The following is a 17,543-nucleotide window of genomic DNA, read 5'->3' as shown; positions in this document are numbered from 1 at the left end:
GAAGATCTGTGTTGGGAGAACTCAGAAGACCTGTGGATGGTGTGGTGGGGCCATAGGAATGTCCATAAGCGACACATTAAAAAATTAGAATGCCAATAAAATGCCATTGTGTTCCTTACTATGGTTGCGCTGATATGTTGTACAGAGACAATGGCTTAAAACACTATTACCATATAATTTTGGAGGTCAGAAGGTGCCCAGGGAGTTGTACTCCTATCTGGGAACAGCAGAGGTGAATGTTTCCTTGCCTTCTCCTTTTCTAGACACCACCCACTGTCCAGGGATTGTGGCTCTTTCACCCATAAAGCAGCAAGCATATGTTGGGAGCTTTGGCCACCCCAGCAATCTGCCCGGACATTGTTCTGCCTCCTGAAGTGGCCTGCAGTTCTATCTGCAGAGTGACTGAGGACGAAAGCCTGGCCTTGTTCTAAGGGTATCAACAATGTGTTCCAACAGCATCCATTCTTGTAGCCAAGTAATATACAGTCACAGGTTTCAAGACTGGAGATGGGCATCTTCCAGGGCCATTCTGCCCAGTGGTGAAGGCATCCCTTCCAAGGTTAAACTTAATGTCTCTCGTACAAGAACCCCATGAGAAACAGATTGTATATTCCTGCTTACATCGACTAATCAGTAATTACATTTTGATATTTGGAATTTTTTTAAACAGTTTTTGTTACGCTTTTAAATTTTCAGACAATTATGTACGATACCGTGAGCATATACCCCACTCTTTAAAATGTTTTGCCTGTCTGTTTATGAAATTAGTTCTGTGTATCCCAAGGATATCCTGAATTTTAAAATGTCAGTCCTCAAATTAAGACCCATCCTAGGCAATTTTATTGAGCCCTGTTTTCCTGTGTGTTGACGCCAGTAATTTGCCCTGCTTTTATTAGGCAGAGCCCTTCTGAGGCTTTAGTGAGCTCCATAGACATGGGGGGGGGGCGGAGGAACTGCTCCAGAGTGACATGCATTAAGTCCCTGCATTCTCACTCATATTTATAGCCCAGCAGAGGACTCACAGTATACCCGTTTAGTTTTTCTGCAGAGTGACATTTTTGAAATCATTAAGTTTCCAGATAATGCGCACGTGTGGAATTGGGCAGCCCGAGCCGACCGCGCAGGACTGCTCCCACGAATGTCACGCTATCCCCGCTCTCGCTCTACTGTGGATCATACCAATTCCATATTTCTTGAGGCATGGCTGGTCCCAGTCCCTGCAGACTCATATCGCCCTGATGCGAGATATAAAGCTAAACAAAATATTACGGAGGATGACGGAAACCGCATCTATTACTTTTATGGCTGACTCCTTTTTAGTGTTTAAGAATCTTCAGCTGGTTTTGGAAATTACATGTGGGCGCTCCTGTGAGCTGTGAGTTGCTCCCAAATGGAAGATGTTTTCTGTCAGATGGGATTTATAAGCAGGTGGCTCTTGAAGGGCAGGCTGTGAGTGGAGCTACCCGTCTTACTGCAGTCCAGGTTGGGAAGCTTCAAGCCTAGTCAAAATGTTCTAAACCAAGTGCTCAATGTATGCAGAGCCCGTTGTATGCAGAGCACTGGAGAGGCATAAGGGACCAACGGGACTCACGGGGCATTTCCTTGGGAGAGCTTGGGGAAGATGCCCCGTCAGTGATAGGAGAATGCGTCTCTTGAGTGAATGTTATTGAAGCTCAGGTATGGAAAGGGAATATGTGTTTTCATTCCCTCACTGTGCTTTCATTCACTGTCTGCTGCTACAACAATACCACAAAATAGGCAGTTTAAAAAGGAAGCAAATTTGTTTCTCAACAAATTTCTCACCTAAGTTCATTATCGATTTTCTGGCTCCTGGTAGGAGCCTTCTTCCTGCATCATGACATGGTGGAGGCCATCATGTTGTTGGAGAGTTCTCCCCTCCCCTTTTTCTCATAAAGCAACCGAAGTCATCATGGGTGTTATGATGTCACATAATCCTAACTAGCTCCCAAAGTTCCTCCTTCTAAAACCGTGATCGCATGAATTTAGGAATCAAGTTTCCAATTCATGAAATTTGGGGGGACGCATTCAAACCATATCCCTTACAAAAGTATCCAGGACAAAATGGCTGTGTCCCTGAAATAATTACATATTTTCAGCTGCTAAGGTCTTTTGAATTCTTTCAGCTGCCGGAAAGATCGTAGACTGACTGGGATCTAAGCATGTGATGTGTACTCCCCAGCAGCTCCTGGGTAGGAGCCTGCAGACACTGAGCACCGAGCATCAGCTCCACGCCTAGGGCGATGTTCTCATGTCATGTTCATCGTTTGGTTTCTCTGACCAGGAAATACCGTGTAAACAATCAGTTGGGCAGTCCCAAGTACAGCAACAGATATTTGGTGTATACCTGCCACGTGCCAGATACTGGTTATTTTGCTTCATTCTGTTGCTGTGACAAGCACCATGACCAAGAGCAAGTGGAATGGAAGGAGTTATTTGGCGTATACTTCCAGGTCACCATGTACCATTGAGAGAAGTCAGGGCAGGAACTGGAGGCAGGAGCTAGGGTTGCTGACTTCTCTCTGTTAAGTCATGCTCAGCTCTGTCAACTCTAAGTGGTTAGATTCTTTTACTGAACAGGACCATGGCCCAGGAAATTATGTCTTTCACAGTGGCCTGGGCCTTTCTATATCAATGAAAGCAATCAAAGCAGTTCTTCACGGTTATGTCCATAGACCAACCTGGTAAAGTCGCATGCTTATTTGAGGTGTTCAGGTCACTCTAGGCTGTGTTAGTGCTAAGTAGAACATTGCTGGGAAAATAGACACCAAAGGGAACACAGCCCACATGTAGTTATGCCCATGTGCATAAGATACACCTTAGATAAGAGATGAAACAGTAGCTTCCCAGCTGTAGAAGAGCGATGGTGTCTCATCCAAGATCCCTTTGAAACTCAGTGGAAGCAACTTTTTGATCAAATTAAAAAGGCTAAAATGTTAGAAAATCTGCCATGCTCCTCCAGGAAAATAGCAGGCTCTAATGTTAACTCTGTAACTTCCAAAACTACAGTTATTTCCTATGTGAGGCTTACTGGAACTGTTATTAGTCTCTGCCCTAGTGCTCTGTTGCTGTGGAGAGACACCATGACCGAGGCAAATCTTCTAAAAGAATGCAGTCAGTTAGGGGATTGCTTCCCGATTCAGAGGTTAGTCCATGATCATGGTGGTGCGGAGCAGACAGGCAGGCATGGTACTGGGGCAGCCGCCCAGTGCTTTGCATCCTGATCCGCAGGCAGCAGGCAGAGAGAGAGATGGAGACAGAGACAGAGCCACTGGGACTTATGTGACCTTGTGAAACCTCAGAGCCCACCTCAGCAGCACCTCTCCTTAAGCCAAGTCACACCCACTCCAGCAAGGCCACACCTCTTAATCCTTCCAGACTTTTCTTCAGCTGGGGACGAAGCATGCCACCATATGAGCCCATAGGGACATTTCCATTCAAACTACCATCGTCTTGCAGACCAGCTTCATTTCCTACATGAATTTCATTGCACTAGAATGACACACCATGATTCACTTTTAGCTGTCATAGCAATGACTGTCATTTCAGAGCCATACACAACATTTATGTTTTGAGCTGCAAGTGATCATAAATTATAATAGAAAACCAGTCTTCTGCGGATGTTTCAACTCGTAAGTTTGAGAAAGACAAATTTTATTGCATGTATAGAGGATGGCTCGGGTTTAGCTTCCTTAGCGTAAACATGCATGGTCATACGTATGAACGCACATGTACCAAGAGAGACTCACGCCAGATGGAGGCATCCACTCCATACCCCTCTTTGCCACTGCCCAGTCTGTGCTCCTTCACAAACACTCACAGAAGCCATCTTTACCTTAGTCCTGCAAAACCAAACAGTAGCCTCAAATAAGAGGGCAATCAAATTGGCTCTCCTTCTCCTGTGATGGGCTAGGAAGATATATGCCAGTCTGCCTGTCCTATCCCATTACCATGTCAAACTGTCTAATGGTCTGCCAGCTTAGCATTTTTTTAAAAATAACCTTAAATTTTAACCGGTGTAGAATGTACATATTTATGGGGCATTATGTGAATATTTTAATTCTTTATTTGAGAAATTTTTCATACATTTTTATCATTTTTCTCCTCCCCTAATTCCTCTCCCTACTCACCTACCTTCCATGTTCTTTCTTTCTCTCAAAAAACAAGACAAAAATCATTCTGAACCAAAAAAAAAAAAATCAATAAAACAAAACATGGCCAAAGACATTGAAATGAAACATAAATACTGCCAAAGCCAAATGGAGTATATTTTGTGTTGGCCAGCTAATTCTGGGCACGAGAGCTGCCCTGGAATTTAGTTGATATACCCAATGATACTGTACTGGAGAAAACTGGTTTTCCTCTTTGCCAGTGGGTACCAATAGCACATAGCTTTTGGTTTGAGGGTGTAAGTTTGTGTCCTCTTCCCCTTTCAGTACTGGGACTTTACCTGGGTTGAACCTGTATAGGTCCTATGAGTGCTGTCTCAGTCCCTTTGTGTCTGGGAGACACTGTTCTCTTCAACTCATGCGTTCCCTCTTCCCGGAGCCTCGGGGGGAGGGCTTTGATGGAGACATCCATTTAGGGCTGAGTATTCAAGTCTGCCAGTCTCCACACATTGCCCAGTTGTGGGCCTTAGTGTTACTCCCGTCTGCTGCAAGAGTAAGCGTCTCTGATGAGTGAGGCGCTGATCTACTTGTATCGCAATGTGTCATTGAGAGCCATTTTATGGCTCTGTTTCTTTAGCAGCTTAATAGTATTATGGTTTCCCCTAGGCCAGTGACCAGCTATCTAGTCTTAGGTTCTTGGCCCTTCTACCATTGTCAGATAGGGGTTCCATCTCATGGAGCAACCTTAAATCTGATTTTAAAAAGTATTTGATTACTCCTGTGTTTGTGCTACGTGCACCAGTATACCCTTGTTTAGGCAAGTCACTATTATCAGTCCCTAGGTTTGTAGCTTGATGATATTGAGGTGGATCTATTCCTAACTTTTTGAGGAACTACCACACTGATTTCCGTAGTATCTGTACCAGTTTGCACTGATCCCAGTAACAATCAACTGATCCCCTTTCTCTTTCACCAGAGATTATGGGTCTCTTTATATTGTTTACTCAACCTTGATTTAACTATGGTAGGTCACATAAATCGAAAACTTCATCCATTTCTTTTAGATTTTTCTAAAGATCCAAATAAATAACGTTAGAGCTGAAATGGGAGACCTTAGGACAGACACTAAGGATATTCAGAGAAAGACAATCATAGACAAACTTTTAAAATATGTACTCCATCTTTTCTGTCAATCTTGTTGGTTATCTCCAAGAACCAACTGTTGTTTCATTGGTTCTTTGCATTGTTTCTACTTTATTGATTTCAGCCCAGAGTTTGATGATCTCATCCCATTTACTATTTTTAGGGCTGACTTCTTGTTTTCTTAGAGTTTTCAGGCATGTTGCTGGGTTGTTTGTAGTAGGTAGCTGCAGGCAGCTTCCCACCACCCGGCTCCCTGCCACCGGCTAGCTTTACACCTGAAGTAACATCACACAAACTGTATTCTTTTAAACACTTCCTGGCTCATTATATCTATCCTCTTCTTGGCTAACTCTCATATCTTGATTAACCCATTTCTGTTAATGTGTGTAGCACCACAAGGTGGTGGCTTAACCGGGGAAAGATTCAGCATGTCTGACCTGGCGGCTGGATCCATGGTGTCTGCCTGAGGCGTCTGCCTCATTGCCTTCTACCCAGCATCCTGTTCTGTTTACTCTGCCCTCCTAATTTTCTGTCCTATCAAAGGGCCAAGGCAGTTTCTTTATTAACCAATGAAAGTAACACATAGACAGATGACCCTCCTCCATCAGTTGTTGATAAAAGCTCTCTCTAGGTACTTTGTTTGTTTTATAGGCACTTGCCTCTTAGAACTGCTCTCATTGTGTCCCATAGTTTGGGAGTATGTTATATTTTTATTTTCATTAATTCTATAAAGTTTTCATTTCTTTCTTGGCCTATTTTTCTTTCAGTACTGAGTTGTTCAGTTTCCATGAGTTTGTTTACATTCCATTGTTTCTGTGATTATTGATTTCCAGCTTTAATAGACAGTGGTTAGATAGGTCTCAGAATGTTATTTCACCTTTCTTATATTTGTTAAGACTTTCTTAATTTCCTAACATGTTTTCAATTTTGAAGAACATTCCACGAGCTGCTGAGAAGAAACTATATTCCTGTAGTGTTCTGATAGAATGTTTTGTAAACATCTGTTGGGACCTTTTGATTTGTGACATTATTTAACTACCGTATTTGTTTCTTTTTTTGTCTTGATGACCGATCTATTTTTGAGAGTGGGGAATTGAAGTCACTCACTATCAGTATGTGAGGTTTGATGTGTGGCTTTAGCTACAGTAATGTTTCTACACTTATGAACTCAGAAGCCCCTGTTTGGGTACATAAGGCTTTAAAATACAATACTTTCTTGGTGGATTTTTCCTTTAATGAATATGTAGTATCCTTCTCTATCTCTGCTGATTTGTTTTGGTTTGAAATCTATCTAGTCAGATATTAAAATTACATCTCATTACTTCTTGGGTCCATTTGCTTAGAATACCTTTTTTTAATCCTTTTACCCTGAGTTGATATCCATCCTCGATTGTACAGTGTGTTTCTTGGATGGATCCTGTTCTCTAATCAAATCTGTTAGTCTTTGTCTTTTTGTTGGGGAAGTTGAGACCATGGATATTGAGAGTTATTGATGAGCAGTGCTGTTGATTCCTAGTATTGTGTTGTGAAATGAACTCCCCCCCCCTTGATTTGTTGTTCTGGAATGACTTATTCTTTATACAGACTGAAGCTTTCCTTCTAGTACCGTCTGTAGAACTGGATTGGTGGATAGAAATTGCTTAAATTTGTTTTTCTAATGAAATATTTTCTTTCTCTGTCTATTGTGATTGATAGTTTTGCTGGTATAGTAATCTCACCTATGATATGTGGTGTCTGTGGTCTCTGAGTTCGTAAAACATTTTTCCAGGTCCTCCTGGTTTTCAGGATCTCCATTGAAAATATTATTGTAGTGGGCTTGCATTTCTATGTGACTTTGTCTTTTTTCCTTTGTAGCTTTTTTTTTGTTGTTGTTGTTGTTGTTGTTTGTTAGTGTACTAATTATTATGTGTTGTGAATAATTTCTTTTCTTGTCTTGTCTATTTGGCATTTTGTGTGCTTCTAGTGCCTTGATAGGCACCTCCATGTTTAGGTCGGAGAAATTTTCTTCTATGATTTTATTAAAAATATGTTAATAAATTCTTTGTTAAATTCCACTTTAGTATTTTTAATAGTTTTCATTCTTTTTGCTTTCACAGATTCTATTTTCATGATCTTCACTAAGTAATTTATCCATATCTTCTTTAAGGTCCTTGAACATTTCCATAATTTCTATATTGCATTTCCCCGGTCCTATTGCAATAGGGTTGATGGCTTCTTGAGAAGGCAAATTGCCTTGGCTCTTTCATTTTGAGATTTTGTGCTAGGATCTGTAATCTGCCATTATGATGTTTAAAATGTTTCCTGGTTTAGATAACTGGTCTAATCTTCACTGGGTGAGCATTCATCTCTTTGGTTGCTATTGCTCACTCTTAATCCTAGCCAAGTTTGGTGGCTATGGAGTTCCTGAGTCCCAGCTTTGTGTGGCCACTGACAGTGGCCATCCCTGCTAGAGACTAGTTCTGCAGATCTGGCCGATGTCATCAAGGGATGGATATGGTCTAGAAGAAAGGCTGCAAAGGCCCTTAGCAAAGAACTCTGACGTTTCAGTATATGTATATTTTATGAAATAATCAGATCAGAATAATTGAAATATTCATCAATCCAGTCATTTTCTTCTTTTGTGTTAGGAGTGTTAAAATCATTCCTACTCTTGAAAATACAATTAATTGATGTTGACCATAGTTCTCCCACTGTTCTGTAAATATTAGGAGTTATTCCTTTTATCCCGACACACTGCTCTACCCAATGACCTACCTTTTCCCACCCGACTCCCTCTCACTTTCCCTGACTCTGGAAGCTACTGGCTTGCTTCTGGGATTAGCTTTCTCAGCTTTCACATATGTCTGAGAGCATGTGCTGTTTGTCTTTCTGTTCTTGCTTTGGCCGCTCAACATGGCGTCCTCCAGTCTCATGCATGGTACTGAAATTATGCATCTCGTTTTGAGTATTTTTTCAGCCTGTTGTTTTGTCTCATCCCATGGTCAAGAGATACATATAGCAGAAGCCCAACACAAACAAAAACTCTGGCTTGTCTGGGAAAAAAACTATTCTTCAGGAGAGATACTTGTCTGTCCATAGTCAGTTGGAACCAAAGGCTTCTCTGCACAGCATGATGTCCAGGAGAGGGAGACTGAATGAACTTGAGTGAGGTACAGTTAGTGGTGGTAGACAGGAGTTTCTACCTCAGCTAAACCCAGAAGCTCTGTAGGGCAGAGGTTAGCCTGTATTTAAATGTGTCCAGACTGAAGCAACCAGTGTGATTAGCTGTGAACCAGTGATGGTTTTAGAGATGCATGTATGTGTCTCTACAGGTGAGTATGATGCCACATGCCAAAAGTTACCCTGCCCTGGGCAGCTCACCATGCTGGATCCTCAGTTGCCTTCCCTATATGGTGGGGTTAAAGAGAGGAGTGTCTTCACTGGGGTGTTTCAGGAGTTAATACATGCACATCTTTTCGGAATCCACGGCTTCTGTAATAATTAGTTTCATTTGTGTTTCTATCAGCTGTTGCAGTGCTAGTCAAGTCGAAATAATTAGTTACCAGACCACTGTGGATTCCGTTCCTTCACATTTAACTTTGAAAACAACACGATGTGGTAGTTGGATCTGTCCTTAAGGTGACAGCTCCTTCTTCATTTAGGTTTGTTCAGCTTGGGCCCAACCAATAGCTGTTTCATCCCTACTGTGAGAAAAATTAAATACTTCTGAGTTCCAGCTTCTGCCCCAGATTTAATTAAATCTAAGCACACACATAATTAGACAAGCCAGGACCAGAAAGCCATTTGTTCTTTTATTCTTCTATCTGTATGTGATTTCCATTTCTGTAAGTTTTACCTCCTCTGTCGTATTTAATTGAAAGATTACTTTAAAGTAAAGACAGCCTTTCCCTGGGCTGAGGTCCAGGTCGGGCCTACCGGCTTTTCTAGCCTCTCCCTTTGGGGCAGCACCTGTGTCACAGAGAGGGACTCGGTGGTGAACTCTCCTTTCTGAGTGACAGCCAGACATAAGCATGGTAGAGTTCTTCCCCCTTCGAGCCCACTGTTATCTGTAGCAAACATCCTTCCATACCACAGATGGCCCAGCACAGTTACGGAGAGGGAACTTTCTCTTCTACTTTGTTCAGCTAGGTGGCCGCCATTTGTCCCCCAGCTCCTCCACAGGACTTTCCCCCAACAAGGTCATTCTTCACTGGGTTTTCTTTACCGGTTGTGATTGGCACCTGTCTGCCTATGATGGTGTGTCAGGAAGTGTTTTCTCGTTTCAAGTTCCCTCCTGTGTGGTGAGCCTGGTGTATGACAACTGTCCCTTCTCTCTGAGAGCCTCCCTTGTTGCTCTCCTCTCTCTCCTTCCTTCCTATCTGCACTTACAGACCTATGATGACCGTCGTCTTCCCCCCCTCTGATTTTTCCGCAAACAGTACTATAATCTTTAAGCTGTGTGTTATTCAGTGTTCCTGTACTGTGACAAACTATGTATTTTGGGTTTCTTGCCTTGTGCTTTCTTTGTCTGTATATAGTTTGTCTCCCGCTCTTCTCTTTCTACGTTTTGTGGAGCATTGTGTGTTCTTCCACTTTCTCTTCTCAGCATCTTTGTCCCTTGATTATCCCCAATAGGCTAGGCCCTTACAGCTGCTGCCAGTCTGCCTTCGGATCACTTTATTCTGCTTTGTGGGTACAAGGTGTCCCTCCAATGGCAAAGTGCACTTTCATTTCCTTCCCTCATATCTCTCTTAAATCTTTCTTATCCTTAAGCAGTAGCTGCGGTACTCTGTTGTTGTTTTTTTTTTTAACAAATTTTATCTGATAGATTAATTAAGAATTGGTAAAAGATATGATTATAACCTCAATTATGTCTTCTCTGACGTTTTTCCTTTTTATGTACATCCAAATGTATGATTTATATCATTTTCCTTCTAAGATTTCTTTTTCCACATTCATGATTGTAGTTTTCTGTGAGGCATTGTGTGTATTCCCCCCACCCTTTCCTTTAAGTTCACACGACAGTTTCTCCATAATAAGTCACTTAAAGAGAAGCTTTGGTTAAGAATGGAGTGAAATAGCAAAAGCAGACAGCATCACCAACTCTATTAAAGCAAAAAATGGTGATTACAAGGAAGCGAGTTTCCAGTGTCTCCTTTTCCCTAGTCTTCCTTGCTGGCCTGCAGATGGCAGAGTCATGCCGGCTGCCCAAGGCTCACTTATCTTTGGAACATTAGGAGATCCTGACTGGGTCGTGAAATCCTAAAATGTCATGTGTCCATGGCTGCCAGTAATACAGAGTTTCTGCCAGTTTCACTGGTCACTCTCACAACCAGATGCTAATACACTGATGTTCTGGGGCAGGGTCTGCAGGCCAAGGGATATGAGGTCCTCGGTCGCCACTTTCTTGTCCATGTTGGAGATGCCTCCCAGCCCCGCCCCTATAGTAGGCACGCTACGCTGGGGCTCTGTTTTAGAGTGTTGAGCCTGTCAATCAGCCATGTGCACCATAGCTAAAGAACATGAGACACAAATCATGGCTATCAGTATAGCCTGTTCTCTGTAACCTCTTATCTAAGGCTAGACCCTTAGGGTATCCATAACTTGGTTTTCAGAGTCCTGCATGTTTACTGAGGCATCAGCAATGGGCACAGGGCTCTTGTGACTGACTTAGACCAGGTGACTCCAGGTGGGAGAAGATGGATTCAATCATCACTTCCTAAGCCACCAAACTCTGACGTCAGCTGACCAAAGGCATCCTGCTACATGAATACACTATCTGGCACCTCATCCTCTTTAAGGAGGAAGGCAATGATACCATATGTGAAGATGCCTGTGCTGCTAGGAAGGCGCTGGGGATGCCAATCCTGGCTGAGTTCTAGGAGCAAATCAGTTTGTTAGTACGTTTGCTCACCACTAAGTCCTTTTTAGACTCAGTATAGCAACCGATTTGTACCCCACTTCTTATGGCAAATCTTCTCTCTAGAGGGGACCACTTTACAAAAGTGGCTGTGCAGCTATCCTCAGGATCACCAGGGTTAGCTTCAAAAGAGGCCATCTTTCTGATTCCAGAAACAGGAAATGCCATCTGCCCAGCCCTGATGATTCAATTTGGTCACCCAGTCAGGGCCTGTGATGGATCCTGACATTCATGACCTCTCTTCCACCAGCCCTCAATCTTGTGGGAAGTTTGTGTGTGTGTGTGTGTGTGTGTGTGTGTGTGTGTTCGCATGCACGTGTGTGTATACTTGCAGCACACATATTGAGCCCGTGAGCTCAATAACTTTCACGTGTCTGCCAAGGTTTATTTCCCCGCTTCTAAAGGATAACTTGATAGCATTGTAGGTTTGTCACGTTTTCTTTACCATGTTGATGATTTTACCAAACTCCGCTGTTGTTCAAGTGGTTTCTGGGAAATTTGATGTAGCCCTCGTTTTGTTGTTCTTGTTGGGAAGCATCCTTGCCCCTTCTGCTGCTTTTGAGATTCTCTTTGCTTCCATTTCTTCTCCGCTATCAGAATGTGGTAGGCTTCACTGTAGATGTTTTGGACTTAGCCCTTTTGGTGTTCCCTGGATTTCTTTAATGTGAACTTTGGTATCTGCTCTGGGACAGTGGTTCCCCGTGTCCTCACCTCTCCCTCCCATCTGAAAGAGTCAGTTTGCATGCTGTCCTGATTTGCTTGTTGTTTGGAGAGAGTGGTGACTTTTGCCTTCTTCCCACTACCAGGAAACCCTCCAGACCGTTATCTCATTTTTCTTCCAAATCATCTATTTATAGATATTGATAGGAGCCGTTCTTTCTTCTTCTTTTTAATTACAAAGGATCTTTGAGATCCATATAGCACAGGTTTGGAGATTGGCAATTACAGTGTTTCAGACAAACCATTCTCTAGCCATTATGATGAAAAACAAATTTACTCATCTTTAGATAAGAGTATAAAGGAAATTGTTTCCAGTTAAGGAGTTTCTCTCCATGCAAGAAATTAAGTTCAGAAAGTTTTTCTCATGATTTTCAACTTGAAAATCACACATCTGTAGCACGAGGGGGGGGGGGATGTGGAGATAGCAAATAGAGACAGAGAGACAGAGATGAGAACAAGGAGAGATCAAGTTGTCCAGTCATAAGTGAACTTCAGTTTAGAATCTAAACTTTCCCAACCACTCGGGAGTGTTGGCAGGCACTTCTCTGCCACATAGAAGAACAAATAAAAGACCCTAGTGTCAGTTCGTATCTCGCATACTAAGGAGCCTACTTTGAATCAATGAGTTGTTACCCACGATGGCGACTGATTACATTCATAAACATTTTTGCATGCCAATAGCACTCACTGTGCAGTACATTCTGTGGGTCTTCTTCTCAGCACACGGGGCTTACATCTGGGGGGTGTGTGTGTGTTTGTGTTCATGCCTGAAAGCCCTTTGACAACCTACAAGGCGAGCCTCACTGGTTGCAGAACTAACTAGACAGAAAGTTCTAGGCCCTGGCTCGGTTCTACCATCTGAACGTGTAGCTTTCCTGAAAATTGATTCTCTCATTTGCAAAGTAAGAATGAAAAATAAGTCTCCCGTGGTTGCCAGGATCAAAGCAGATAACACATGTAGGGTGCGGGCGTTTTCCGGCAGTGTGGGAAGCGTCACTTCCTGCTCCTTTCCCTACTAACAGAGTTAAGCCTCCCAGCGCTCTTACTGCATGAGGATGGCACCAGTGACAAGCAATGTGCTTTCTTTGGGCCAGAGTTTTATTTTACATTTTTAATTATTTCCTGTGGTGCCTAGTTTTATATCAACTTGACATGAGCTAGCGTTATCTGAAAGGAGAGACCTCAGTTGAGACATTGCCTCTATAAGATGGACTGTGGGCAAGACTAAAAAACAGTGGTTCCCAGCCTATATAGGTTGTGACCCCCCACAGGGGTCCCATAGCAGATATGCTGCATAGCAGATACTTAAATTGCAATTCATAACAGTAGCAACAATATGCTTAAGAAGTAGCAACAAAGTAATTTTATGATTGGGGATCAGGGTAACGTGAGGAATTGTATTAAAAGGGTCTCAGGGTTAGGAAGGTTGAGAACCACTGCTGCGGAGCAATGTTTTTAAATTAATGATTGATGGGGGAGGGTCCAACTCATTGTGGGTGGTACCCTTCCTATGCTGGTGGTCCTAGGTTCTATAAGGAGAGCAAGCCAGTAAGCAGCAGCCCTCTAAGGTCTCTGCATCAGCGCCTGTGTTGTAGTAAGGCCACTTGTTTGTTTCCTGGCCTGCCAGACTACCAAAATAACCACACAGAAACTGTATTAAATCATTGCTTGGCCTATTAGCTCTAGCTTCTCAGTGGCTAGCTTTTGCATCTTAATTCAACCCATTTCTGTTAATCCGTGTGTTGCCATGTGGTTGTGGATTACTGGCAAGGATCGGTGTCTGTCTCTGGCTACATGGCTTCTCTTTGATTCCACCCTCTTTCTCCCAGCATTCAGCCTAGCGTTCCCACCTAAGTTCTACCTTGCTATAGGCCAAGCAAGTTTCTTTATTCATTTACCAATAAAAGCAACACGTAGACAAAAGGACCTCCCACACCACTCCCGTCTCCAGGATCCTGCCCTGTTTGAGCTCTTATCCTGACTTCCCTTGCTGGTAAGCATTGATATATAATTGTAAGCCAAATAAACCCTTTCCTCTCCAGATTGCTTTTGGCCATGGTGTTTTTATTGCAGCAATAGTAACCCTAACTAAGATATTTGTCAACGTTTAAACCCTGAGTTGATCCATTGCTGGTGGGAATGCAAACTTGTGCAACCACTCTGGAAAGCAGTGTGGTGGTTCCTCAGGAAATTCGGGATCAACCTACCCCTGGACCCAGCAATACCGCTCTTGGGAATATACCCAAGAGAGGCCCCATCATACAACAAAAGTATATGCTCAACTATGTTCATAGCAGCATTGTTTGTAATAGCCAGAACCTGGAAACAACCTAGATGCCCTTCAATAGAAGAATGGATGAAGAAAGTATGGAATATATACATATTAGAGTATTGCTCAGCAGTAAAAAACAAGGACTTCTTGAAGTTTGCGTACAAATGGATGGAAATAGAAAACACTATCCTGAGTGAGGTAAAGAGGAACATGGGATGTACTCACTCATATTTGGTTTCTAGCCATAAATAAAGGACAGTGAGCTTATAATTCACAATCCTAGAGAAGCTAAATAAGAAGGTGAATCCAAAGACAAACATATAGGCATCCCCCTGAATATTAACCTTCATCAGGCGATGAAAGGAGACAGAGACAGAGACCCAAATTGGAGCACCGGACAAAAATCTCAAGGTCCAAATCAGGAGCAGAAAGAGGGGGAGCACGAGCAAGGAACTCAGAACCTCGAGGGGTACACCCACACACTGAGACAATGGGGATGTTCTTTCGGGAATTCACCAAGGCCAGCTGGCCTGAGTCTGAAAAAGCATGGGATAAAACCGGACTTGCTGAACATAGTGGACAATGAGGACTACTGAGAACTCAAGAACAATGGCAATGGGTTTTTGATCCTACTGCACGTGCTGGCTTTGGGGGAGCCTAGGCAGTTTGGATGCTCAACTTACTAAACTTGGATGGAGGTGGGCGGTCCTTGGACTTCCCACAGGTCAGGGAACCCTGATGGCTCTTCAAGCTGATGAGGGAGAGGGACTTGATCTGGGGAGGGGGAGGGAAATGGGAGGCGGTGGCGGGGAGGAGGCAGAAATCCTCAATAAATAAATAAATTTAAAAAAAATAAAAAATAAAAAAAAGAAAACCTAAAAAAAAAAAAACGCTGAGTTGACAGAAAATCTGGCTTGTGGGCTTCTGAAACTTGCGGCTCCCATGGACAGCCATTGATAGAGCTGAGTCTGCTTCCCCTCCTTGTCTCTAGTACTTACAACCCTTATTTTCTGAACCTGTCTTTTGTCACTTATGCTACCTACCTGGCACAAGATGTTTGTGTTGGACGCTGAAACACAGATAAAGCACAGAGCCAATGATGGGAGACTGGCTGGGGACATTGAGAGCTGGCTGTGTTTTGAAAAAAGGTTCATAGACTTTAAGGACTTGCCCAACAGCTATGAGCATCAAATTGTGGGTTTCTGATGCGAACTCCATTCAATCTGAGCATTACTGGTGAATCCTTAAAGGGGTTCCTTTGTACCTGAAAATCAGTAATGAAATGTTTAGTGTGGGAGTCCAGAATTGGTTCATACATATAAAGAATTGGAAAGGGAAAAGTCAGACCGTGAGCTGTTGTTTTGTGATCTTTTTAGAGGAATTCAAACAAGCAAAGATACAGGGGAGTCTGCAAAAGTTGACTATGCCACTCTTTTAAGTTTAACTAAAGGACAATGGTAAAGCATCTATCTGCATAAATTAACCCAAAGTATATCAAAGAAATTTACACCCAATGTGAGTATTTTGTCTGAATTATGAAGCCAAGATTTTCAGTCCTCCACTTCAGTGTTCTAGGGGAGACCTGGCCTAAGAATGCTATATAGGAACTATGGTGTTGGGACAGCAACATTAAGACAGAGGTACAGTGGCCAGAGCAACTGATTATAGCAGGCAGGCCTAGACACTGGCTCCCACACAGTGCAGCTGGCTGGAAAGAGCTCATGAAATGGTCATGTCTGCACCCCACCCAAGAGGGTGCTGAGAGGTCAGACTGACTGACTGGCCTCTTCCCGGCCTCATCGCTTCTCCCTCCAGGAGACATTATATGCGATTTTTGCTCATCTGTCTTAAATAAATGTCTTTTGTCTCACCAACTTTTAGCAATTAAAAGGGCAAGTTAATCTTGGGGCTTTCTTCCTTCAAAGTATAGAATTAAAAGATGATTATAACTACAGGCAAGAAAACATTTAGATTATGCATCATTTGGAAATGATAATAAAGATTATCCATATGGTCTCCTGTTCCAGCACCCTCTGTTGCATTAGCAATCACCTGCCATGGGCGTGGTTGTGATTATGTGGTTCATTTCAATTCTGCCGTGTCCTAGGTCGATCAGTGTCTGAATGATGTACTAGAAATAACTGCCATTTTCCGGTTTTAAATGGTAGTAGGTACTTAGGAAAAATATTTTCTCTTCTTTTTTCTTTTCTTTAAAGAATGTTTTATATGTCTTACCCCCTCCCCTTCCTTCCACTAGTCACTTGCATGTCTCTCCACTCTCAAGTTGCTAGCCTCTTTTTCTTTGATTATTATTTATACATGTATGCGTGTATGCACAAATAGATACATTCAACCTGCTGTGTTCGTTTTCATTGTGTGTATATGGTTTCAAGGCTGACTACACTGCACTGGGCAAGAAGCTCATCCCTGGTGGAGGCTGACTCTCTTCCTAGCGTTCATTACCTGTACTTCTTCGTGCATGGTGAAACCCCAGGAAGATCCCGCTCTTCATTGTTAGTATGTCTATTGACCCTGCCATTGTTCTGGTCTTCTAGGAGAGACTTCCATAGCAGGCTTTGTATCTTCTGATACTTTCTCACTCAATGTATCCTTTTCCCCTGGGTTTTAAATTCCATCTTTGTCTGTCTTAGGTACAGAACTCTGGTGATAAGATCTGCAGAAGTGTGTTTTATCTGTTTATTATCTCATTTCCCATTGGGCTTTCATGTAGGTAGCTCACTTTAAATAATGGATATCTTGTAGTTAGTGAGTACTTTACAAAAGCCTGGATCCCTGTTCGGGGACTCTTTGTGTTTCCTTCCACTGAGAACTTAACCCTGCTGGAAGTTAGGTTGGTTATAGTCAACATCATTTCAGCATGGAATAATTGCAGTTCACCGGGGTGTAACCTTGTCACAAATTGAGAACTTGTATCCAATTTTGCTTGGCAGATATTTATTAGAATCTGCTCTTTGACACTGTGTCTCAGACAATTATTTGGTAAGAAACTAGTAATTCTATGACAGTGACAGTCATCCGAGGGCCATTGGTTATTTGGGGTTAGCTCATTGTCTGTTTGTTGTTGCTGTTATTGTTACTGTTGCTGTTGCTGTTACTGTTTCTGTTGTTATTGCTGTTGCTCTTGTGGCTGCTGCTTACAGCTGTTGTTGCTGTTGTTTCTGTTTCTGCTGTTGCTGTTGTTGTCACTGTTGGTGTTGTTGCTGCTGCTGTTGCTGTATCTGCTGTTGCTGTTGTTATCACTGTTGCTGTTGTTGCTGTTGCTGTTGTTTCTGCTGTTGCTATTGTTATCACTGTTGCTGTTGTTGCTGCTGCTGCTGTTGCTGTTGTTTCTGTTGTTGTTATCACTGTTGCTGTTGTTGCT

General features: G+C 42.7%; 1 protein-coding gene across 9 annotated transcripts in view; it reads left to right on the top strand.

The window, feature by feature from the left end:
• Ptprm (protein tyrosine phosphatase, receptor type M) overlaps positions 1 to 17,543 on the top strand; it is a 699,101-nt gene that overhangs the window by 533,236 nt on the left and 148,322 nt on the right. The window lies entirely within an intron of this gene.

This window comes from Microtus ochrogaster, unplaced genomic scaffold, assembly GCF_000317375.1.
Source record: "Microtus ochrogaster isolate Prairie Vole_2 unplaced genomic scaffold, MicOch1.0 UNK20, whole genome shotgun sequence".
Classification (NCBI taxonomy): Eukaryota; Metazoa; Chordata; class Mammalia; order Rodentia; family Cricetidae; genus Microtus; species Microtus ochrogaster.
The sequence above is the reverse complement of the archived record's forward strand: the minus strand, read 5'-3'. Positions and strand labels throughout refer to the sequence as shown.